The sequence below is a fragment of the Ixodes scapularis genome, unplaced genomic scaffold (genome assembly GCF_016920785.2).
Source record: "Ixodes scapularis isolate PalLabHiFi unplaced genomic scaffold, ASM1692078v2 PGA_scaffold8__174_contigs__length_109621045, whole genome shotgun sequence".
In the NCBI taxonomy this organism is placed as follows: Eukaryota; Metazoa; Arthropoda; class Arachnida; order Ixodida; family Ixodidae; genus Ixodes; species Ixodes scapularis.
The window spans coordinates 36,138,080-36,163,586 of record NW_024609883.1 but is presented as its reverse complement, the minus strand read 5'-3'; the positions used below and the strand labels follow the sequence as shown (position 1 = coordinate 36,163,586).

The 25,507-nt window shown below is 46.3% G+C and overlaps 1 protein-coding gene across 1 annotated transcript in view; it reads right to left on the bottom strand.

The window, feature by feature from the left end:
* LOC8034337 (SCY1-like protein 2) overlaps nucleotides 1-25,507 on the bottom strand; it is a 172,946-nt gene that overhangs the window by 78,864 nt on the left and 68,575 nt on the right. The window lies entirely within an intron of this gene.

Genomic DNA, 25,507 nt, shown 5'->3' with positions numbered 1-25,507 from the left:
TGCTGCAGCCCTCGTGTACAACAAAATGGGCGCTCAAGGCTGATTCGCACACAAGCTTCTTTTGGCTGCTTACGAACGGTTGCGCAGCAGCGCTGCCAATTTCGAGCGGTCACAAGTGGCTTAATTAGAACCGGTGTTCAGCCTCTTCGGTCATAAGTAGTCGCAAGTGTGCAATCCAGTCTTGATTAAAGGAAGGGGGACTGGGATAATAAACCTTTTGCTAAATAGACCGATCTCACTAAGCGTTGGGGGCATGCGTAAAGCCGCCATAACTTTAGTTCACAGGAGGCAGACGGCCGTGCACGCGAGGGCTCGTGCCTTCTCGAGCTCTACACGTGAAGAGCTCCAGGGAGGTTGTCGCACGTGCAGAAAGACTAAAGTTCCCTCGCTGCATTGCGGCAGCGGTGGCGTAGTCAAACTGGCTGGTGAGATCGGTCTATTACCCAAGCACCACGGACCGTGCCGCGAATGTAGTTACACACGCTGCGCGTGCTGGCGTTTGTAGTATAGGGAGTATTCACTGGCGGCCATAGCCGTGTGCGCGACTGCTGAGCGCGTGCTGATGGCGAGCTTCCACAGTTATTTTGCAACGTGCATTCCACACCATCAAGATTGCCGGTCTAGCAACCTCTTTATGTGAGTTCCTTCTGAGCATGCGCTCTAAACAGCACCCACATATATGGCGTCCAGTGAATACTCCTTATAGTAACTGCATCTAAAACAAACGCCTAAAAATAATTTCATCTTGCACGCGCGCTTGTCAACGCTTTATTTACTTGCGAATTTTTTATAGAAGCAAAGCGAGCATGCGCGGCGCGTGGACTTATATTTTTAGCATTCTCATTGTTGCTTCGGTGATTTAGGTACAGATCGAAAATGGCGATGGAAAGCACAGGAGCCCTAGACTAGGGGCCCCACCTATAACAAATATATTTTTCTCTTTATTTTTTTTTACTAAAGTTATTTCCTCCTATATTGGTCGGTTCGGAAGGTGCTTGAACGCGCGCACTGTAGAAAATGGTCTATTCGGTAATTATCTGTACTCTAGCATGAATGCATCAAAAGTGACAGCACTCGTGAGGGAAAAGGCATCGAACGCTGAGATAATAAATAAAGTAACGCGTTTTCAAAAACAAAACAAACAACAACAACTCTAAAGTCGTAATTCTTGTTATGTTTATAGCGGGGAGTCTGGAACTTAGTTAAAATATGTTATTTTTATGCTACGTTATAATTCCACAATCCCACATATTTCAAGTTCGACAATTTCCATGCACGCAGGGTCTATGATTTCTGTGAACGAAGCAAAAAAAAAAAAGTAAGTCGTAGTACCGCACCTTCAAACAATCTACAACGTGTTACAAAAAGATTACAGTTTTTTTGTTTTTGTTTTTACTGCATAAATTAATTAGGCACTGCCAAGCCATACCGGTCGCGAAATTCCTATGCAATATGAAAAGAAAAAATCCTATACTTTGCCAATAAGATAACGTTTAGTGTCGAAACTTTGACATCTGATTTAAACCGGTAGCGCTATATTTGGGCGGTAAAATGGTCGTTCGTCAATGGATAGTTTATTCTTGCGGCAAAAAAACAAAAACAAAAAAAAAACATGTCATTTATACTTAGGAACAGCGTGTACATTACCGAGCGGAGAAAGGTGAAATGACATAACATTATAGTTGTCTATGTACACCTGGCCATGAACTTAGGGGTCACATTTGTGTCAACACACCCTTTTTTTTATGGCTGGCTTCATGCCACTTTCCACAACGCACTCCTGTAGCGAAAGGGCGTTACATGAGTGCTGCGCCAAAGTTCTGCTGGAACGCACGTCCTCACTGAATGAGCATGAGTTGCATTCAAAAGCTCGATGCAGTACTCGGGGCCAATCTGCGTTCCATAAACAAAAATCTAGCACGGCTGCCTTGTTACCGTGAATTCGGGTGGTCAATCGTCGGCGTGACAAAACGGGCGGCACGGGAAACCAGAAACGCGCCGGCGGCACAACCCCGTGACCCTCAGCAGCCGAACATGAAAGGTCAGACAGTGGAAGTTTACTTCGCCGCTTGACCGCGAGACACCGCGCGTTTTTTTATCTATTTTCTTTGCTTATGCCTAGGTGGCGCACGTTATCACCTAATAATGCTACTGAGCCAAAAGTACAGGCATTCTTTCAAGCGCTTGTTTTGGGTCGGTTGTAAACATCCGTAAGAAAAACGTGAATTCCGCCGATTCAACGCTTGGATTAGAGTATAGCTTGGATGACAGATATGAATAGAACCGTCACACCTGACGTGTATGATGTACTCAATATTCGGCCTGGGCTCAGGAGCAGAAAAAAAGATATAACTGAAGGCTGTTTCAAACAAAATAACGTCCTTTTATGCTTTGTCACTATCACTGTCTCTTCAAAAAGTAACAAATTTGTTACCATTACAGCATCGACGATGCGAACTAAGCGATAGACTGTCGCCGCCGTCAGCCATGTCCTCCATTTTCCTTGTGGTATTGTCCCAGCGGCTTGGATTGACTCGAGTATAATGGCTGCTGAATTGACTTCAGATCAGTCTCATTCTTTCACCGACGTCCTCTCCCATTTCGGATGTGACGACACCGGATACAGTCTGTTGCCCGCACGCCCCGCAGTTCGGAGCTCGGGCGGAAAAAGCGCCGGAAAGCTGCCAATGCTTGGCGTAGTACCAACACCCGAACGGTGCGCGCCAGCCGGAAACGGGCCATGCGAACACTATTTCCGGTTTTCCGGCAAAATAGATTGTCGACGATGGACCACCCGAATTCGCCATTAGTTGCGAGGTGTTGAGCGAATGGGGTCGCACAAACGGTGGGAGAGCGCGCACGAGAGCAGGGCCAAGATAACACGCACGTACTTTGGAGGAAAAAGACAGAAGCGAAATAGCAGGGTTCAAATTTGGGTGTGTGACTACAAGAAACGCGAATTTCGCGTTTTCTTCCTGCAGGGACGCTGGCGTTTGACGGGGCGTTCTGTCAGAGCAGCTTATGCAAGACGATGTTCGTTCCTCCCTTGCATGAAATACGGAACGAGCTGATCCGGAGCAAAGCTCACTGCATCCTGTGTTTCTAACGCCTTTGCCAGTATAGTGCGGAAAAAGAAATAATTTCTCTCTTGAGGCAAGTTGATTGGTAATAATATTGTCACGAAGGAACAGGCGAAGAAACAAAGAATAACTGGGGGAAACTGAAACGCTTAATGGGGCCAACTTGTGCCCAAAAATAAAAATGAAACAGGAGATAACAGCAGGGCGTCGCGGGCCTCGACGAACTCGACGTAACAGCAGAGTCGAACGCCGGGGCGAGACTGACTGAAGGATAGCCATGCGGAGCCCCTTATGCAACATTGAATACATTTACATGCATCTTGGTTTTTAATAAAGCATCCCGTTCTATTGTTCTAACTGCACACTCGTCAGAGAACATAGCTAGTTACTAAAAATTGCGATCTGTAGATTATTATATTCTTCCCTGCGCTATCAAACTGTCCAATGGACGGGTCGCCCAACGACGAATGTTCCTATGAGACGAATTATCCTGTCCCTAGTCGGCCTGCGACGAGTGCGCAGGGAGGAATCGTCCTCATCCCGCAGTATTCGAAGCATTCGAATCTGTATGCAGGCTGTCTGTTTTATGATGTACGAGCAATGTGCCCCCGGCTTAAAAGTGCTAGTTGTCAGCAATACAGGCTAATACCAAACGTAAAAGAAAGAAATTCAGATATCACGCCCCAGCCATCGTTCTCACCCGAGGTTGTCCTCAAGAATCGCTTTTCATATTAGCCGGAAAGTTAATCGCTCTAGTGCGCGTCCTCAGCAATATCCTCTGCAACGACACACAACACGACATAGAGGGTTCCTAATTCTCTGCTGGGTCCGTCCGAATTCTCTCTGTTAGATTACCCCAATGTCGCAACGTGTCCCCTAATCCGGTACAGTCATTTGGGTCATTCCTCGGTGCAAGAAGTGCGTTCCGACTGGCTTAGGCGGGACGAAGCGTACAAAATAGGCGCTGGCGCAGCAATCAGAGTGCTCGGCTGTTCCTCCGAATGGAGTTTTTTGTCGCAATCAAACGGGGTGCGGCTCCGAGCGATCCTGGAGGAGAAAGAGGAGGGGGCGGGGATCGTGGCAACATCTGGTCTGATTTAGGACACGCCGTGCTTTCGACTTTTGGTCGTCGTTAGGTAAGGTGGCGGCTCGTATACGAAAGAAGCGAGGTCAAAGGTCAAATTGATTGCGGTAAATGGTTACGGAAAAAAAAAAAAGATTTGAGATACTACCCCCTTGCCGACAGTTTAAGGAACGCAGGGCGAGGCGCGTCCCAGGCACCCTGTTATTCCTCTACTGCCAATCGCATTGCGGCATCAGCTGAATAAGAAAACGATATAATGAATTACGAAGCAAGAAGAGCGGTCATCAATAGGCCTCGCCCCGCATTTCTTGCAGCTCTTTGGCTGTCCACGATTATAGACCGACTGAACTCTCTAACGTCACGCTACTGCGGTGGCGCTGCCGTCGGCACTGTGCATGCTCACACGCTTCACTCCTCCCGAGCTCGGTTTCTGCGCTCGCGCAGTGATGGTCGCCGAAGGCTTAAGAAGCGCAGGGAGTCACCCTACTGTGATCACCCGTTGATACTTCGCGATTTGTTCTTTTGGCCTTCTCTGATGCCGTGATCCCATTGCCCGTGGAGGGATAACCTGATGCTAGGGGCTTTCCAGACCCTGCGGTTCTCAAGTTGTCTCTAATCGTACAACGTTCAGATTTGCGCCTCCTATGTAAAAATGAAGGAGGGCGATTTGCTCATTACTGTACTATACTGCTAACCTCGCTCCTTTAAGCGTGCATCGTGCAGTAGCCGTTTCATGGATCTAGGGCGGCGGAATTTCTATTGTAATTAAATAGGGAGGAGTCGTTGGACGTTCTTATGGCCGACTCTATGCCGCAAATTTCCGCTCTTTTGTGATGTCGAGTTGTATTCGTTAAAAACTCACGGGTGCCACACCCGCGGTTACTCAGAAATATGTACGTAGCCTCTTAAAAAAAAGTGTCATAGCTCACTTTTTTGTAGGAAAAGGAGGCGCCCAATCGCGGTGAACAATAGAAGAACCCCAGCGAGTGACGAAGCACATATAACGATTAGACTTTAAGATATACGATATTGATATGCACATGGGAAGTGAACAAATGAAACGTCATGGCCAGCGTTTTTTTTTATGTTTTCGTATTTTGAGCCATTTGGTTCAATGGGAATGTTCTGTTGGTCTCCGTGATCGACTGTTTATTCCCTGTATTGAGAAAAAAGGAATTCAGGGCGAACGTTTTGTTTTTGTCAGATTATTATACTTCACGGTAAGCCATCTGAAACTACACTAAATATTTATAACTTTTAATTAGGCATAGTTTGCGCCATCCCAAGATTTGTTTTGAAGGAGAACTGTAACAACACCACATAAATCACTTTAGTGAAAAAGGAAAAAAAAAAAAACATGGCAGACATGCACATTGTTTTACCATCGCATTCTGCGCAAAGATACTGAAATGATTGCTAGCCAGTCAGCATCACGTTATGATTTTGCTCTCTGACTTTAGATAACATAACTCACGAAGTGCTCACCTAAATTTATTTCGAACGTTGTCGATAAATGTAACTATTCAGCAATTTATTTATTCAATGGCGCATCTCATGAGCATATTTAAAATGAAAAAAAAAGAAAGAAATTGACTGGAGAATATATGCGGACGTTTAAGCATATTCCTAATAACGGTTGCTCTAAGAAAACAGACGATGCATGTACAATGGCCCATTTGTTTAATAATATCAAGCGAGCGTCGGCCGCCGGGACGGCCAGCGCCGTGCTGCAGCTGCGTGTGGCGAAACGGGAGAGATTAAGCGCGTGCGCGGTGTTATTCTGCTCGCAAACAGCCAGGTACCTTTCGAGTTGTGACGTATCGAGAAAGAAGGGGCGGAGCCTCAAACTAGAATGATTCTTGTTTGAGGCTCCACCCCAGCGTTCGGGTTCACGCACGCGGTCAGCTAGAATCTGACGATCCCCCTACGTCGCGATGACGTGTCCACGCAGTTGGGGAGCAGAAATCCCCGCATTTCCCCCTGTTCTGTTTCTTATCTTCTTTCTTTCTCCCGAGGGTTAGAACGAGCGAATAACGGAGCAAAGGTTACCTACGGGAAAATGTAAGAAAACAGAAAAAAAAAACTAATATCATTTTATAAAATGCGAAACATTATTCCAATAATTATGACGTAAAGTAAATTTAGATAAGATACCTCAACTTGTTTTATCGAAGTATTTCGCTACGGTATTTCAAAACAAACATGGCGAAAACCGCCGTAACAACCTTGTGGTGTTTGTGCCTCGTTTGCGTCGTTGCTTTCCCTATTGCTGCACGATACGGATGGCATTACGAGAGGAAAATATTATGCGAAGGCACGCTGAGATACCAATCATCTTTTGTGAAGACGCCGTCAACATAAGCTGAAATGAAATCTCCTGTTTGCCTGTGAAGGAGACTCCAAATAGATACAGCGCTGAAAACGACCCTGTGGTAATATATGACAATTCGTGAGATTGACGCAGAGTCCACCTGTTGTTAAGATGCTTTGGATGATGCAGGAATGTTTCTTCGGGCAAGTTTAATAATGCTTGGCTCCCTTTGCTCAGTGCACTGATTACGACGGTATAGTCTCCATAAGCCATGCTCTTTTTTTTCGGCGCTGAAGAAATGGACGCGACCGCATAATCTCGGGCAGTGTTTTTTACTTCCTTTTTATTTGCCGAAAAGCTTGTGCAAGAAAAAAAAAAGAAAACGGCTTCTACGTGTTCACACGTCCCTACATAGGTACCTTGCTATCCTAATTGGCTTCGATGCGCGTGAAGATTCAACGCTCTTTACCGTCGGAACATTCGTGAAACTAGAAAGCCTCTGTTTGCCGCTAACAGTCGCTTTTCTAGTTCGGGTTGTGACGACAAAAAGACGTAAAAACAAGAATTCACGGGAGTATTTGCATTGTTTTAACCCGACAACCGTACACTTGGCGACATAAACTCGAAAAAACATTGCCGCGATGCTCGTCGGATCGACCGCGGCTGGGGTTTGACATGCGATCGGTAACTTGATCTACGCGCTCACCAATGCTTTTGTGCTGTTGGATGAGCCCATTGGGCGGCAGGACCGGGTCGAAGAGCACGGTGAGCTGGCGTTCAACGTCTCCGATATAACACTTGGCGAGATGCAAGACTTGGCCTCTATTTGTGCCGGCGTTATGAAGCTGGAAAGTGGTGGTGTTGTTGTGGCTCGTAATGGCAGCCTTGTTGAGATTATATAGACGGTAATAGACCTTCATTCGGAGGTGCCATGCGTCGTGATTCAAAACTTCAGTTTGACACAGAGTGACCAACGCTTCCGCGAGCACGGAAGCAGCAGTCAGCGGTCTCCGAAAGAATTGTGCCGCCGACACGACCGCCATCGATCGCCCCAACGGCCAGAAAACAAACGACAAGCTTATTGAGGTTTGTGTAGCACTGACTGCTGATTCATCGGACGACAAAGGTGAATGATGTCAAACGCAATGTAAGTTTGCCAGCGTTTAGCAAAACTAACGTGTTTCGTTGAAAATTTAATTTGCGGAATTTGTTAACGTCTTGAAAGTTTGACGGGGACTGCATTGTGAACGCAGCCTTCACCCAAGTGCTTTCTCAAGTGTGTGCTTTGCTTGCATGCATATAAAGAGAGAAACACTGCCTATAAAATGCATAAAATAAAGGAAATTTCACTTTTCCTGATAATGTTGACTATCTATTGAGTGCTGTTGATATGACCATACCCTGCCAGACTGAACTTGTGCTGTCTAAACAACTGACGATTCATTTGAGGACAGGCCTGTTCATATTTCATTTCAGAACATCAAACAGTGTTTCTTAGGACTCTCCGATGACTGAGATGCAACTCCAGAAGCTTGGCGTGAAAAGGCAAAATATCTAATTGATGCAATAAAATGCCATCAGCAACCCATTCAGATTTTTATTGCGTGATTTACAGTAGCTAGAAACCGCAACTAATGGTCAAATGTAGGCATAGGCACTAAGCGTTCACTAACTCCGAGGCGGTAGAAACCCTGAAGTTTTAACATCAACTTATCACCATGTTGTTAATGGCAAAGTGGTGTTTGCGGCAATGTGTTGAAGTCCTTCAGAACCCTCCTTCAGACCGATGATGATTTTGACGAAGGTTCAGTTAGATTCTAGGTTCAGTCAAGGCACCCCCCGACGTCGGTGTGCTTGTCGTGGTGGCGACGAAAGCCTCCTTTCGCACATGCCTCAGCTGCCTCGGTCCGGGGTTTTGTTTACCCAGCCGTCTCTTCCCAGCCGGTTGACAGCGACACACGCGACGGCCGTCACAGCTCTGATCACCATCGACTGGGCATTAGCTATGTGATCATCGGTGGCAACCGCGCCCTTGTAGCTCCCCGTTGCGAAAAGTCTCAGTGCGATTTGACGAGTAGGTGCTGCTTGACGGTCATTATCTCTCTTCGTCGCTGTCTCTCGTCGCGCAGCTGGTCACACTGCGATCGCATGGTGCTTTTCGACAAGCGGTATTGTCGTCACAAATAGTCGTCGTGCATCACGAAGCCAACCGAGTGCTCCCGGAAAATCCGTCTTTGTACGCGTTGTTCGAGTCATCGTTGCGCAACAAGCGTCGCCGCCATTTTCTACGCTCTAGAATCCTGCCCAAAGCTTGTTCCCTTTCGCGCAATACAAACAGAAGTTAAAAGCACGAGCACATCACCCCGAACGATGCTTGCACGAACGTGGGCTTGCACTGCGCAAGCGCGCCTGCTCTACAGGGACGTTAAAAGCCCGGGACACGTTCTTGTAGCTCCTATACTCGCACTAGCTCGCACTCACAGTGAAACAGAGAGCAGGGTATGTCGAGTAATACCGCAGTTAATCTAGTTACGCGACTTCCGCTATGTGCTACGTAGGTCGGACGTAGTCATACGTCACTTTGTCGTCACGGTCCGATTTCGAAGAGCGACAGTTAGTGCAGACGGTTGCTTGCGTGTTTCGCGAACGTTCCCATAGGAACCGAGTGGAATTATCACGCGCGCTGTGATAATAAGCGGAGCAGGGGCTATTCCGTTGATTGTACATCGCCCCTGCTCCGTAGCAAAAGAGGGCAGGGCGCTTGCAATGTCGAAGTGCATCGCCGACACGGCCCTCCTCTTGGAATGCGTTCACAATCCTATTGACGGTAGCCTGTGTAACCCCGATTGTTGTTTCTATATCCCATTGCATTGCGCCCATCGACATTCTCAAAGCACGTTCCCGCGTTTCTATGGGCACTCGAGAAGGCATAAAAATTTGTGCGCGCCCCCGCTGGTCAAAGAAGAGTGCCACTGCCTGGCTACATAAGCTAGATGACGACAGAAACAACGCATTTGATAATACAAAACACATAGCGGAAACCCTGTCTATACTCCGTTTTACTATGTGTTGTACAGCAGCTGGCGCTACGAGCCATCTTGGCCAGTTAATCGTTAAAAGTGTGTCACGTGGCCTTCCCTTTGGATACTAGTGCACGGGGAAGCATGATGTCGCGTGGCAGGTTGAAAGCATTGGATTCGTTTTGATGGCTCGTAGCATCGTCTGCGGTATATAGTTTAATGCATCGTTGCATTCAGTTTTTCGCGTCACCGTATTTTTCATGTTTGTTGGTGTTCACAAATGTAAACTCAAAGATGAAATGAAAAAAAAAAAAGTAAATTAAACCTGAGATGGGGCGCGGTTTTTGCCACGCCTGAGCAGTATCACGCAAGCAAGCGCTGTTCAGATCTTTAAAGGCGGTTAGCTATGCCAGCAGATAATGAACAGGGGCTGTGTGCGTCAACGAAATAGCCTATCAGACGACGCTCGCACCGGAAAGAGCTTTGTGCGGACGCGCCTAATCTTTCCCGTTACGCCGCATTTCTCCGCGACACAGCGCTGGCCATCCCGGCGGTCGACGCTCGCTTGGTATGATGAAAAAATTGGGCCACTGTACACAGGTTGGGAGAAGGTCTGATCCATTGGCACTAGATAAACGTCAGGGCTTTGAACATCCTAACATCATTACTGCAGGGCGAAGGCTTTGCTTCGGTATACATTTAACATAGCACAAATATATATTATAGAAGCAACACGGTCGCGTCTTTCTTCTTTTTATGTATGAAAAATAGCCAAAAAAGTCATTACGGAACACGTATTGCCTAGCCCCATTTTTAGTCTACGAGAGTTACTCAAAGAAAAAGCCGGATTTATTTCCTGTAAAAATATATGTTTTAACTTTTTTATTACGGGGCAACCACATGCTATTTCTTTTTCATCGATTCTAATTATAGAGGTCTTCATAAGCCACACGCACACAAAACTAATCTACTATAAGACAACAACAAAATAAAAACAGCGCTCGAGCGCGCGTGTTCGCGACTAGGTATTCCAGAAATCCATCTTGACAACCGATCCTGCCAAGCGAGCATCGTACCTGAAAAGCGACGTTGATATATTCCGCTATTCCTTATATTCCTTGTTTTCTTCAACATATCCAACTTCCTCAATTTTTTAGACTCTATGTTTTGATTCATTCAACCTTTCAGGATAGTTTTATCTTTTTTCTTAATTCTCTTTCCCAAGGTAACCTTTCTTTTTTACATGCTACAAACCATTTCCCTTCTCTTGCCTCCCCAAAGCAATAACCCAGAAACTTCCCTTCGGTATAGCGGCGACACAAGCCTGAAAAGATAAAAAGAAGATAGATGGATAGATAGAGGAAAAGAAAGAGAGAGAGAGAGAACTATTTGGTACCTTTGCGTCGTATATCCGAGATATTTGGCTGTGATTTCACTACTGCAGGTATTGTTATGCTTATCGTGAACTAAAGCAATAAGTGAACAGCCGCAGTATTTTCTTTTCTTACTTGTTCGTCCTTAACCTAAATGTCGCAATTCTTTTTGTTCTTTTTTCTTCGCGGTCTCAATGATTTGTGTTTTCGAGAATACATTACGCTCAACGCACAGGCCACATCTGTCCCTACGCTCGGAAATCTCGCAATGTCTCGCCAAGACGCTTCGGGAAACGGGAAAATAGCGGGAAATGGGAATGATGAGGATATATGAGGCAGAAAAAAGGGGAAAAAAAAGGCTACGTACGTAACGTTTTCTGGAGGCGTATATGTTATATCTTTGTTTTTTACTTTTCTTTTCTTCAATCTTGTCTGTCGATTTATTTCTAGCGGTGCTCCTTCCGGTTCTTCAACCGGCAATATCGCGGAATCCGAGCAGCCAAGCGCTCCGCAACGAAAGCACCTCCCTCCCTCCCTCTTGCTTCTCCCACCGTCCTCCCTCTAGCAATTATTATAGGGCCGCGTATACGAGGCCTTCTAGGATGTCCCTTGCCCATATATACACACTGGAGCAAATGGACGTACGCTGCTGCCTTGGCCCGTGGAGTCGGATTCTGCTTGTTCGACTGTTGCTGCCGCAGCCGTTTTTGCTTACTCGGTACTTGGCCGTATTGATTTATTCTCCAATATGCCGCCGTGTGCTCTTACTAACTCGTCAGGAAGACGAGTCCGGGAATCTTAAAGTAATGAAGGAGGGTTTTTGTACGTGTGTGTGAGCATGCTGTTTTTTTTTTTTTTCGTTGTCCATGCGGAAAACGATCGCATGCGGAAGCGCGGACGACATCCGGTGGTATGGTGTTCTGTTTCTAGTATCGTCATTTGAATTGAACTAATGCATTGTTGCTTTTTTTTCTCGGTTTTCCAAGGGCGTCGGAGAAAAAGGCGGGTGGTTCTATAGACGGTCGAAATCGCGTCTCAAGCGTTTCCCGTCGTTTTGTTGTATGATTTCCTCTTCAGTATTTTATTTATGTGGTTTATTTGTTTGTCAGGTTTGTTTTCACGTTTAGAACATCACTCAGTCTTTTTATTATCACTTAAAGGGTAACTGCAAAGAAAAAAATGTTTTTTTTAAACTGCCTAATTTGGACAAGCATGTCAAAAAAATAATTTTTCCGCGAGAAAAAAAAATTTACAGCAATATTTATTGCGTGAGGCTGATTTTAGTTTGCGGCTATTTCGTCCGTTTCAAATCGCGCCTCACAAAGTTGGTGTTCCGTGACGTCTAGCACCGAATGGCCGCTATACTTCTCATTGGCTAAGAGATTGATCGACAGCTTAGGTCTGTGTTGTTAAACCTTTGTTATATGTTCTAATTTCCTTTTGAGCGGCATATTTTTACATTAAAAGAATACCCCCTGGGATGAGAGTTATTATTATTTACAAAAGGTTTACAAGACGGGCACTTCCGTTTGGATTAATACCATAACAAAGCAAAAGCTTCGCCATTCTTTCATGGCCGCCGAAGTCCCTGCTCCCGCCTGTCTCGCCTACCTCGACTAGTCGTTTCGCCGAAGTGATCAGTGTTTCGTGCTAACCCAGGTGCTTGAGTGAGACTTCTTGAAGTGAAGTAGCAGCTGTCACAGGTGTTAGTGATACGAAGCGACGCGGGATCTTGGCTTTCATAGCGCGGTTCTTTCGTTTTCCTCTTTGCTTGCTTAGCGTGCTTTTTCTTTTTTTAATATGGAGGGGGGAGGGGGGCTTGCGCGTATAAATGCCGACTTTTCGGAGATGTCAGATGAGTGATCCCGACAGCGAGCCTTCCAGCAGCCATGTCGCCCCGAAAGGAGTGTGGGGCCTACTTCGAAGCACCGTACCACACACACCACGAATGTTTCAGTTCTCTGTCGCATCGCTATGTTGCACCAAACAGAACGAGATCGCCGAAGTCAACGCAGCGCTGTCGTGAACCTTGGCTTGTGGTTGCGCACTCGTGGACCCTGTGACTCCCTTCGCTTTCAAAGCACACACGACGATTACGAATGATACTTTCCGTCTTCCGGGAACATCACAGCGGCACCTCTCCGGTTACGTCTTCGCTATGTACTCTCAAACCGCGCAGCTTCTCGTGTCCCGGCAGACCAAAACAATACCGGCGCCATGTTTAACGTGCGTTGTTGCCAGATCTTACCGGAAGTCGAGACGCTGCGTCGTTCACCTCCGCAGCCACTGTCAACCCAAGAGCAAATCCAAGAGTGAGGGGCGGGGCCAACGAGGTAGAGGGGCTTAGAGCGATAAACCGGGGTTCCGGTCTGCACTCGAAAGTGACCCCCATAAGGAGGCTGCCATTGTACGCAAATTTGACCACACGTCACATGACAAAACCAAATACGTGACGTCACAGGAAAGATGGCAGCGCCCATGCAGCGGCTGGCCCCAGCGGGGCCGGAGCTTGTCGGATGCTTTGTTGGTTGTCGTTCGTCTCGGCGAGTTGATTTCAGACGCGGAAGCCGTCATATGAGGCCGGTCGAAAGCGAGTTCAGAGTTCAGCGTGGTGTTTGACGTAGGTATAACGTGAAAATACGGAGAAACGGTGTGCATTTCGCTGGTGACCGACCGGGATATTGCCACGGAAGAGACAATCTGACCTACGTTGCTCGGACCTCGGATTGATTCGGATACCGCTAGGATAAAATTTAAGGCGACGTTTCTGTGCTCTCGTTGACCATCGGAATCTTCGAGGTTTGCAGTGAAGCGTGTGCAATATATTTGGACACACAGTTTAGCGACGGAAATTGCGTGAGTCGTGCTTGGCGGTGTGCAATCGTGGTGCAGCTTCGATCAAATGACCGAGGGCTCACTTCGGTTGTGCGGCGCACCGGAAGGCTGCCTTGAAGCTGGTAGTTCCCGTGCCGTGCTGAATGATGCTGTGCTGCTTACAAATTGTTCCGGCGTAGAAGTGCACTTTCACGGAGCACAGGTGTGCGGCGCACCGAAGAGCTGCCTTCAAGCTGGTAGTTCCTGTGCCATGCTTTAGGTGATGCTGTGCTGCTTCCGAAATTGTTCCGGCGTAGACGTGCACTTTCACGTTGCACAGGTGTTGCAGTTGGCATTGATCCCGCTGGTCTGTCGCACGTTCCGTCAACACAAACGTTTCATCCACACTCGTTACGCGAACTGCAAGCTGTCCGGACATTTCACCGAGCGTGTTACGTGCCCAGCTCACGCCGCTTTGTGGCAACAGTCTGCAGTGGCTCATTACCAGAAAAGTGGTCCCACATCCATTTCAGTTCAGTTCGTCCACGGCAGTCGCCAAACCCCGAAGGAGAGGATTTATTCGGACAGAATGCCACTAAAGCAATGCAGCTTCTTCAGTGGTCAGGATAGATTCTCTTCTGCTAGTTTTGTTATACTGTCACAGATCCCTGTTCCAGTCCTATCTTCTCTCAATATTCACTATTCTGGGACACTGCAGGTCATGCTCAGCTGTAATCGTATGTTCAGGTGGAGGTGCTCGGCACTTTACCCGTAGCCCTTCACTCTGTGTGAACCCGGCGGCTCTTCAGCCGAGTTACCCGATAATGGGACACGGCTGGCGGACTATGCTGCGTCTTATACCCCTGTCGAGCCGTAGGCAAAGTCCTGACCCGAGCTTGGCAGAACAACCGCAAGACGACCGAGTACCACAAGGAGTAACCTCGGAAATACACCACGAAGCACCTGAAATCCGAGCCAATTGCTGCTACCAGGAAAAACCACCGGAATTCGGTCTCCTGTCAGAAAATCCGAAGCTGACTAAGCCAACAATGACAAACCTGTAGCAGCAAACCGTGTCCCCTCCCACCATTGTTTGCATGCCCGTCGCAAATCACACTCCGACGCTTTTTCACGCAAGCTGTATGAAGACGTCAAGGACTGGATTGAACAATATGACAGTGTCGCCCGCCACATTGGGTGGACAGACAACCAGCTCCTGCAGAACCTATACTTCTCGTGGAAGCAACTGCCGGCGCTGGTCTGAGAACCATGGATCCTCCTTAACGTCATGGGAGGTTTGCAAGATCAAGCTGAAGCGCGCATCCGTCAGCCAACATCAACGAAAGAGAGCCGCATTCTTGATTGCGGACACTGCCCCAATGAGTGTCCAGGACACTGCCCCAATGAGAGCGCCACCGCACTCGTGGAGGATGTTTTGCGCTTGATCGAGCGCCCACGCCCATGCCCACGCCGACCTTGATGCTACAGAAGACAAGAACCTAAGAATCCCATGCGCCTCGCGTGAGGGACAACACCTTCGGCAGCCTTGTCCGCAACCCCCCAACAACAGTCGAAGTGTTCATATCACTGAGGCTTCCAACATGGAATGTGCACTGCATGCCCGAGCCTGCCACTATGAACAACTTCCCGGCGTCTCGACACTCGAGTTGTCCAGCTACTACTTCGACGCCAGCCTCCCAGGCATCCACGACATCACCCACGACGTTGTCTGGGAGGAGATCAGGAAGCTATATATATACTTCCTGCCATCAGTTGCCCGGCTTTTATTTTGATTGCCGAGATTGTTTCGGAACAAGTTTGACAGGTATTTCAACCGAGACTTCTGCGAGCGAAGCGGCATCTGACAAACCAAGGGCAACTTACGCCACAATGGCACGACGACCGCCACCCGCTGCCCCTTAGTATTCAATGCCAATTCAATGAGACACTCTAACGCCGAAGCATTCCTGACATCGTGTGTAGGACTGTGCTCAACAAAGTACACCGAGGAAAACGTAGGTGATGCGAATGTGCGACCGAAAACCACTTTGCTACCACTGCATGAAGCCGACCATGTCTACCAAAGCAGCCCGTACCAATGAATTGGTCGGCGAGGGTTCGTGCCAAACGACCCTCGATTACGTCTCGAGGAGCGACCACGGGAGATTGAGGATTACCTTCGGCGACCTTTGTCCCTGATGCCAAAGGTGCTGAATCGAAGATTCTGAATCCCTGATTACCCCAAAGCTCCTCATGTCCATCACCTCAACAAGAGGTAAGCACGACAAAGCAGGTGAGCGGCGATGCAGTGACAGTGGATTTGGTGTCGGTTGTCGTCCAAGGACAATACCTAAAAATTTGCTGACACCAATTTTCTGTGTCCACTCCACGAAGCACACAATTTCCAACTTTGAGGGAGAATGCCCCTGAGTGACTTGAAGGAATAGAATGGTTGGTTGCTCTCAAAAGTGAACTGCAAGCATCACCAGACTTGGATAGCAAACAAAAATTGTTGCCAGCTTTCAAGTCAACGGTACAGCAAAAGGCACAGCCACGTAAGCAATACATGCCCGAGCTTGCTACATTGATGCCGAAAACTACCAGGAAAATTTTCGGATTAGAAGCCAGCCCTGCAGCTTCAGTGCACATGACGTATGATTACAAGACAGCATCAGTCGGTCAAAGTTGCCACTCGACCAAACTGAACACCGACGTGCCAGGAGCGTCATCCGACAACAAGGTCCACAGGTACTACGACTGAACGCCTGACACGAGACTGTCGCAGAAAGAACTCGTTATGGAACCATTTACTAAGAATCAATAATTATGTAATCAAGTGGAAATAAACATATTTGATACACTAACCAGATAAACATATTTCCGCTTGCCTTCATGCCTTGAGAGTCTACACACCAAGAATTGTGTCCATTGCACGCTCTGGACCTTACAAGGACACTCGTTTCTCTGACCCTTCAATATTAATTAAGGGGCCATACCAGACTGGCAGACTTCTTGCAAGGGGCTGCACTCGTTCAACCTTTCCTGAACATGTGGTGCATCCGAAAACCAACTCCAGTGATGTGAAAATGTTATTTATTAATTTATTCCTTCCAGGGGCCTTCGTAGGCATTGCAGAGAGGATACTTAAAACTACACACATGATAATAGCATTAAGGACACTGCTGTAACTGGTTAATTGGAAAAACAAACACACCTCTGAGCATATAGTTTAATAGTATGTGTTGATGCATTGTTATATAGCATGACACTTCCTATATGTATGACACAATATACCCTTTGCAGAACCTTATCAAGCAACACAACCGTCACCATTTTTTTTCGGCGCAAAGCACACGAATAGGTCCCAGTTCACGTCGAACGCCAATGCAGCATTCGAGTCCAATAGGTGCTGAGCCGAATTCACAGGGATGGCGGACATAACATTCTTGTCGAACAAACACCCAAAGTATGAAAGCCTGGGGTAATCACAGTAGTAGCTACTGTAATTTGTTTCATCAGAATTTGGCAGACTGCAAAGGCTACGGTCTCGGTGAGTCAATAGACACATTGGAGAGAGGCACATGACAGCATATCACCAGAGTGCTCGTCTGCACAGATTTGTCACACACCTTCGCTCCGTCTCTCTGATTGGCTCGAGGGGGCTGTGGCGGTTGGCCTTTTCCAAGTTACGGTGATGCGAAGTATAGACAGCCCACACTTTTAAAAAGAGTCTATTGAAGAGACCGAAAGGAATGGTAGTCAACATTTTTCAACAAGACTGCTCTCCAGGCAAGGGATGAACACAAATATGAATCATCTTATCCAGGTAATTAGAACAATTAAATAATTGACCGACTAATACAATGCACTCTTGATGGAAAAGAGTATAGCTGCAATAAATCCTACAAAACAGAAAAAATGCGCAGTTAATCTATGCATGCACCAAAACAGTTGTTCTTATAGCAAATCGAATAGCTTTGAAGCAGGTGCCTGCAACGATTTATTCTTCCCCATACACAATAAAACGCCAACCTCGTAGCTGAAAATAAGGGTGCACTTCGCACTCACACACACACAAAAAAAAAGTTAGAAAAGCGATCGAATGTAGAATCGTGGATTAGCACAAAAGGTTAAAATCGCAGGAGCTTCCTCGCTAAAAGTTGCTATGGTTGTTCGGTGACGGAGGGCTGAAACAACTTCCCTTAGGCCCTAACGCGACGTATACATTTCGCGTAGATTCTCAGATATTTCAACGTTCAAACAAAGCTAAGAGAATGCGAAAATTTCATGTTAAAAGCACTCAACGATCCTCGGACACATCCCGGAATCCAAGCACCGGTACGGGGATGCAGAGCTGATGCTGTCTCACAGGCGTTAATATCCAGATGATCCAGAGCGATCTTGCGCAAAAACGGTATAAAGTCTCATTCCTTCATATTTTCACATTATACCTGCGTCAGCGAGCACGAAGAAGCCCGAAGTCGTCGGAAAGCAGCTGCACATCACGGCTACCGCGCACCGAACAAACTCGCATCCGCCAGCTCTGGGCGCTGCCATCTTACCTGTGACGTCACGGCTCTTGGGAGGTCACGTAACGAGTGGTCACATTTGCGTAAAATATGGCGGCAACCGGGGGGGTGCCACTTCCGAACTTCCGGTTTATCACTCTAAGCCCCTCTACCTCGTTGGGCGGGGCGTTCTTCTCCTCCACGGGGGTCGAAAGAGCGGAAGTTGCAAATGTGGAGAGTTTCGGACTCGGACTAAATTACGTCGTATAGCGTAAATATAGCTAATTTTTTTCTCCGAACATTTGTTTTTTTTACATGCTTGTCCTAATTAGGCTGTTTAAAAAAACACTTATTTTTTTCTTGCGCAGTTACCCTTTAAAGCTAAGGGGGCGCAAGGTGCACTGAGTCCCGAGAACCCTCATTCGGCTCCGTAGACAATGCGCATTGCAAGTTCGCCTGCTTCTTTCGCAGAGATTGAGGTGACGGCAGAACTTCGAGCTTTGAATGGCTCCGATTGGAAAGACAGTGGGCAGACCTCAGGGCAGTTAACCTCGAGGGCTACCCACTATCGCTCTCATCGGAGCCAATCGCAGGTGGCGTTCTGACGTCAAGGAAACACCTGCGCCAGAAGCAAAAGAATTTTCGCTCCGCATAAGATTGCGAAATCTGCCTGTAAGAACGCCTGAGAACAATCACTAGGCCAGAAGCGTGATTATAATAAACCTCCCTACCCCCCCCCCCCCAAAAAAAAAACAAAAAAAAACGTATACTACTTGGATTGTGGAACTGAAAATCTAACTGGAATTGTTCTTGTAGACCTGAAATCCATCATGCAGGCTAGAGAATAATTTCTGAAAACCGAAGTCCAGATATAATTCAGATAGTTTCCAGTTCCATAATCCAGATAACAAAACGTTAAACTGCGATTTTCGGTAGGGCTTGCCCTCCGTTAATTAGTTGTCAATTAGCCTAGTCATAGTTCCCGTTATATAATTTGTCATCGCGTAATGTCAAGATAGGTTCCTCCCGCCGGGTGCTCCAATTCCAGATGTCCTGATGGTAGCTCCGGACTCTGATCTCCTTCAGCAACATCACAACGTGTTGGTCAATACGTTTGTCTAATGAAGAGGTTGGAGGTATATGGACTCCAACCAAAAAAGAGTCCGGATGCCGTGTCAGATATCTCCATCTCTCCATCTTCGCCTTTTCCCTTCGGTTAAAAACAACACTCGAGAATTCTCGCTGACCCTCTTTTTCCCCTGTGCTGTTCTCTCATTCGTCCATCGCGCTGCAGTCCGTCCCTCCACACTCTCTCCCGGTCGTAAAGTTCGCAGGTGCACGTATCACACGTCACAGAGGGCCCAAGCACGCAGCCCGATGAGCTACAGCGACCCCAGGCGTCCAGATGCCGTAGAGGACCCCTTCCTCGTCCAAGAACGATCGACGAGCCGGAGTCAAACATGCCTCGGCAAAAGACCAAGTTCGAGCTTCGGCGTAGTCGCTAATTGATTCCGGTCTCGGGTGTCCTGGCTGAAAAAGAGTTCTGCCTCACCGCCGCTTCAGCCTGACCGCTGCAAAGTCGTTAGCTCAGCACATTGGCCGCGTGTGTAACGAAGCACTTGAACCAGCTACACTCCCACTCCGCCGGTGTACGGTGGTACATCAACCTTGGGAGAATTATCGCCTGCCCCACCTTTCGGCAGCGTCGTGAGACGGTTCGTTCGAAATCTCGCCCCGACGGTGTCCGTGCCCCCACATGACGTCTAAGAACGCGCGAGAGTCAGGCACATTTATTTCAGCATCCGATATAACGAGAGCACGCTCGAGTACAACCTCCAAATGTCTGTCCCTAGAAACTGAGATCACATGTGCATGGCTCGAGCGAGACACAGGCAAGTGCCTACTTGCGTGAAATTTTGCTTAAATCTCTAGCACAGGGGCGGAGTTTGAGAGTGGGGACGGTGGGGGAGGGGGGGTTACCGCTTCTCTTAGGCCCCCAAGGTCAAGTTTAATTTAATTAAAGAATTGACATACACGAGCTGTAAGTTTAACCTTTCGTGAGAGCAAATATTGAGTCAACAAAATAGATCTGGGAAACATTTCGGCAGTAACGTCCTACTCAACACTATTTCGCCCCCCTCCCCCCTCCCTGCCCTCCCCTCCCCTCCCCTCCCTCCTTCCTCCCCCCCCCCCCCCCCCGCCAGCCGAATGCCTAGCGACCACCGCCCCCCAGCCTGCCCGTAAATCTGTCCCTGGTGTAGCACTGCCAATATACTGTCATTCCGACTGGTCTCGAACTTATTCCGCGACGACAGACACAAAAGGGCGACTCAAGGCCCGTTCACTGTTGCAACCGAGTACGGGCGAGAGAAACGAGGCCTGTTGAAACCTCTTCAAATTTCTTAGGACGAGGGAACACACTGGCATTCTGGCGCCATCTATGCGGTGACCCTGGAACTGCAAATCACAAAAGCGAAGGTTTTGCGGGATTTCCGCAGTTAAAAATGTGCGCAATACCTATAACAAAAAGGCTCGTTTATAACGTTGACAAAAGTTTTTCAAGCCAAGAAAGAAAGAATAATGCGCGAGAGAAATAGAAAGCATGCCGGACCACCAAGTTTACACTGCTACCCAATAGATGGCGCCAGTGTGTCCTCTCGTCAGCAGCAACAATACTCCAATATATTTTTTCTTTTTTTTTTCTTCTTGAAAAGGGGGGGGGGGGGGTGTTTGTTTTGCAGACGCTCGTTGCAAAGAGCTTAAGCGCCGCATAAATACATACATACATACATACGTTGTAAGAGGTTTCAAGGCACCCAGTTCTAAAAGGTCGCAAGAGTGTGAACGGGCCTTCACACACTTGTGTTGAGTAGGCCCCATAGCGACGGTAACCAGTTTTTAAGCCTCTCACGACCGTGCCACGCAGCATCAATGGTGGTTGTAAGCGGCTTAAAACACCGTTCCATGGCAATTTGTAAAATGATTAACGTCGCAGGCCGTTGCAGTCACACTCGACGCAAGTGCGTCAACCAGCCTTAAATAGGTTGCTCCTCGTTTTTTCTATTCCTTTTATTTAACGTATGAAACAAGTTTAAATAATTTCGTAAAAAAAAAACTAAAAAAAATGTCGCCTTTATGGATTTATGAATGTATAATAGCATCGTTTCAATCACAGTGGATTTGTTCATTCTAAACTAAGGCTTTATTGGAATATTTCTAAATAAACCAAAAATTATCAGAAAAAAACATATTATTCGCTTTCTTCATTCCAATTCCAAGATGATGGCACCTCCAACAAAATTTCTGTGCTCAAAGAATCTAGCACCAGTGCAGACAAGGCGAAAAATCGCACGCTTCGAATTACTCCTTTAGTTATTAACGGCAAGCTTAAGGGTCCGTCCACCGATTTGCGTTTGGCTACGACCGGCTCGGACAACAGCGGTTTTTAAACCACTTGTGACTGCTTAGAGCCGGTTGCATTACTGCGCTGCCGGTCATAAGCCGTCACAAGATGCTTGAATACCGCTCTTGTCTCAGTTTTTTAAGAACGGGCCTTAATTTGAGTCCAAATACATATATTCGCCGGGCAAGTGCCAAAAGGTCAGGCAAATTAAACAGCTCCAGAATATTTCGAACATTCCATAGTCGAATAGATCCTTATAGCTATAATTTATTTTAAGAGAGAAAGCCTGGAACTTACTGCTAAACAAAATTGTGAATAAAAAACAAAAGCTGTATCATCGCTTGAACTTCCATCACTCAGGTGTTAAACTGATTGAACTACAACTTTGTAGTGCGCGTTAATGTGTGTTCATTTCCAACTGTACCTGGATTGCCGAGAGTATATTTATATTTATAATGCAATTAAATGCAAAGGGACAAGCGAGCTGGACAATAATGATGAAAATAATCCCTGGAGAAGGGGAACAAGAGGGACAAGGGACAAACATACATCTGTATGTTTGTCCCTTGTCCCTCTTGTTCCCCTTCTCCAGGGATTATTTTCATCAGTATATTTATATCTTACACCCTCCCGGTATTGACACTAAAAAGAGCTGACAGTATTTAAAAAGAACGAAAACATACACTCTTTATTTTCGAAAGCCTAAGACCCTCAGAAGAACTCGTCGCCCAAAAAGGCAAAACACTGAGTGGTGTGGTTACATAAAAAATAACATCACTTACGCCTCGATCGAATGGGAGAAAAATCATGTAATATTATTATTCAGACAATATATAAAATAAAGTAGAACATATTATTCTCCAAAACCAAACAGAGCTTATTCGTCAGCCTACATAAGTAGTTTTTACTTCCACTAACAAAAAGATAAAGCTAACGGTCCATCGTGTTTTTTGTTTGTTTATTTTTTTTTCTTAAAAAACGCACTCAGGAGAGGCGTTTATCTCCCTTCGGCGTTAACGTAAAAAAATGTAATCCCCTTTGCATTCCGGCCTAAAGAAAAGCGGATTCGTTTTTCGATTCTTGGGTAAAGAGACGTGTTTTGTGATAAAACCTTTTACCACAATCGAGTTATAGGAACGCTGTTTTCTGAAATGTGGAGAGGGTCGAGAACCTTTCTGTGCAACATTCTTTACCGCTAAAAGTAACTACACACCGTATAATGCTCAGTTTCTAACCAAGTATGTCGCTAGCAGTCAAGACCAGATGCCGAAGTTTCAAAGCTGGCCATTATAAGCGATTTTCGGAATGTTTCATTATGGAAATGGGGTCTGCCTTCAGCATCGGACGCTTCTAAGTTCCGTACATTCGCACGCTTCATCGGCCGTCATGTTGTTCATTGAAATGTTCCTAAAATCTCATAAAATTGGAACGTGTTAACTAGCTCTGAAACTTAGGCATCTAGTCTGAACCATAAACTCTGCATTAATTTTTTTCATTTAATATATCCCAAGGCCTGAGGGAATCACAAAGGGCGAGAGCAGACACAAAAATGGCCTGTAATACTGTAACAAATGCAGAAAAAAAATAGTAATAAAATGTAAAAAGAACAACAGTCAAACGGGTCATGAATCATTTCACAAAAAGTTGTGATAGCATTTTGATACATATTAGGGTCAGTGATAGAAATCAAAGAGGAGGTGTGGTTCAATTCTTGGTTTATGCGAGAAAGGAACTATGAGTAAAATGCCGTTGTTAATGAACCTATTAAAACTTTAGATTTATGTTTGATGATTGACGGGAATTGAGAAGTAAAAAGGCGAGAGTTGTCATTTGATCGCGAAAGATAGGAGTATGAAAATAAAGCTCATAAACTAATCATAAACGTGAACAATTTACGACTTAATTCGGCGGAATACTGTGGCTTCAGTGATGCGTAGTTGCGTTTTGTGGTAAAAAAAAAAAAAACGTAATTAATTGTCTTTGCGAACGCCCTCAAGTTTTACATAAAATTAGGCAAGCTTCCTGCTGGTCACAACCTGTAGTTTATCGTCATTGAAAACTTGAAAAGCTCAGGGCGTGGCAAGTTTCGCGTATCTCATTATCGGCCCTTAGCCAATGAGATTGTGGTGCTGGCCAATGAGAACGCCCAAGAACGAGTGACGAAGGGAAAAAAGTGAAGACAATAAGTCACGCCCCGTGTTTCTTAAGTTTGTCAATGAGTATGGTTAGGTCACTGACATCACCCCAATTTAGACTGCGCTTTACACTTTTCGTGATCGCAGTTATTTAAACAATGCACCTTGCAACACATAATCCGCCGGTGTACCTTAAATTCGTGCGAAGAACAGAGTGTCGAACCGGAGACGAACTGAACCGAAAACTAAAACCGCGAGTCGGTAATTTTAGGCTAACCGGAACTGAACCGAAACGAAATCTTCACCGCCATCTTGGAACTGAACCGGAACTGAACCGTAAAACATTATAACGGCAAACGGCTCAAAACAGTTCACGGTACTTTTTTTTTTTATTATTCTTCGTTAATATGACAATCTGAGTATTTGAGAAGCAAAATTTGGCTGCTGTATTTCTGGGAATCGATCAAATCGCCGTATACAGAATTGCAATGTATGAAGAAGCGTGGGCTTTCGTGGCGCCTCTGTATTGGCACTATGATTAATAATCTGCCGTCAAGTGTCACATGGTCACGTGACGTCACAGAGTCAAGGTATGCTGTCAGGTAATGTCACGTCACGTTGCCCCGTGGCATCACGTGACGTGATCATGTGAATCCCTGCGTCCAGTCCAGTCGAATTGAGAACGTCACTAGATTCATTGGCGTTGTTCACACCGTGACGTCATATAACATCACAACATCATGAGCCCATGCTCTATGTCTTGCCATTCTCATAGGCTGGACACAGACGGTATATAATTCACCTCACATCACGTGGCCGCTTGTGCTAACATCTAATTGCGAGTTCAGGAGGGCAAAGCTGTTTCTTTCCTTTAGTGTTTGCTGCGTCTGCCATTGCGCTGAAAGGAAAACGAACGTGTGTCTCGCAGATTATCATCAGGGCTGCGCTCTTTGCGGCACAATTGTTGCACGACCTTCTCTACATGTGCACATCATTGAGGCACCCAAATATGCTTTCGTTGTCGCTGAATTGCCTCAGGAATTTGTCCCCGAGATTAGAAGCATCGGAAGGGCTAAATATTACTTATTATTACTTGGGCGTTATACATAACTAGGAGTGCTCACTGGCGGGATACCGGGAAAACAAAAATCCCGAAGGCCTCATATGGACAGCCGAACGTTGGCATCCGCTCTACTGTCTCAGTGTAGTGTCGTTTTCACGTTCTTTCCCGAGCTTTCACGACCTCTGTATTTTGTTTTAACATCACAGTTTTTAGGTTCAAAAGAAGAGAAATGAAGGATTACTGTTAATGTATTCTCTAAACGAGCAACGAAAAAAAAAAGGGGGGGGGGGGAGGGTCAATTACAGGGGACTGAGGTAGACAAATGGATATTGAGTGGTATAAACAGGACGTTTTGTGCGGTAAAATAAAATTTTCTACTGTTACGTTCAAATTAAATAACGCAATTTAAGATTTCTGGTATTTGAAAATAAAAGTGGATTGTATAAAGGGTAAAAAAACAAACACATTATAGCTACTTGTTTCACGGCTGAAAATGTGCCATTGCCTAAACCAACGCGCAAAATATATTCCCGCTTCAGCGGTTCAAACAGGTTTCAGCTGTTGTTTTAGCTCCCCGCAACTGAACCGGAATTGAACCGAATTTTGTGAACCGAAACCGCACCAAACCGATACAAATTTGGTTCGTCACTCTGGCCAAGAAACAAAGCGCAGTAAAAACTTCCAGCGTTAAAAATAAATAAAAAAAAAAACCTGGG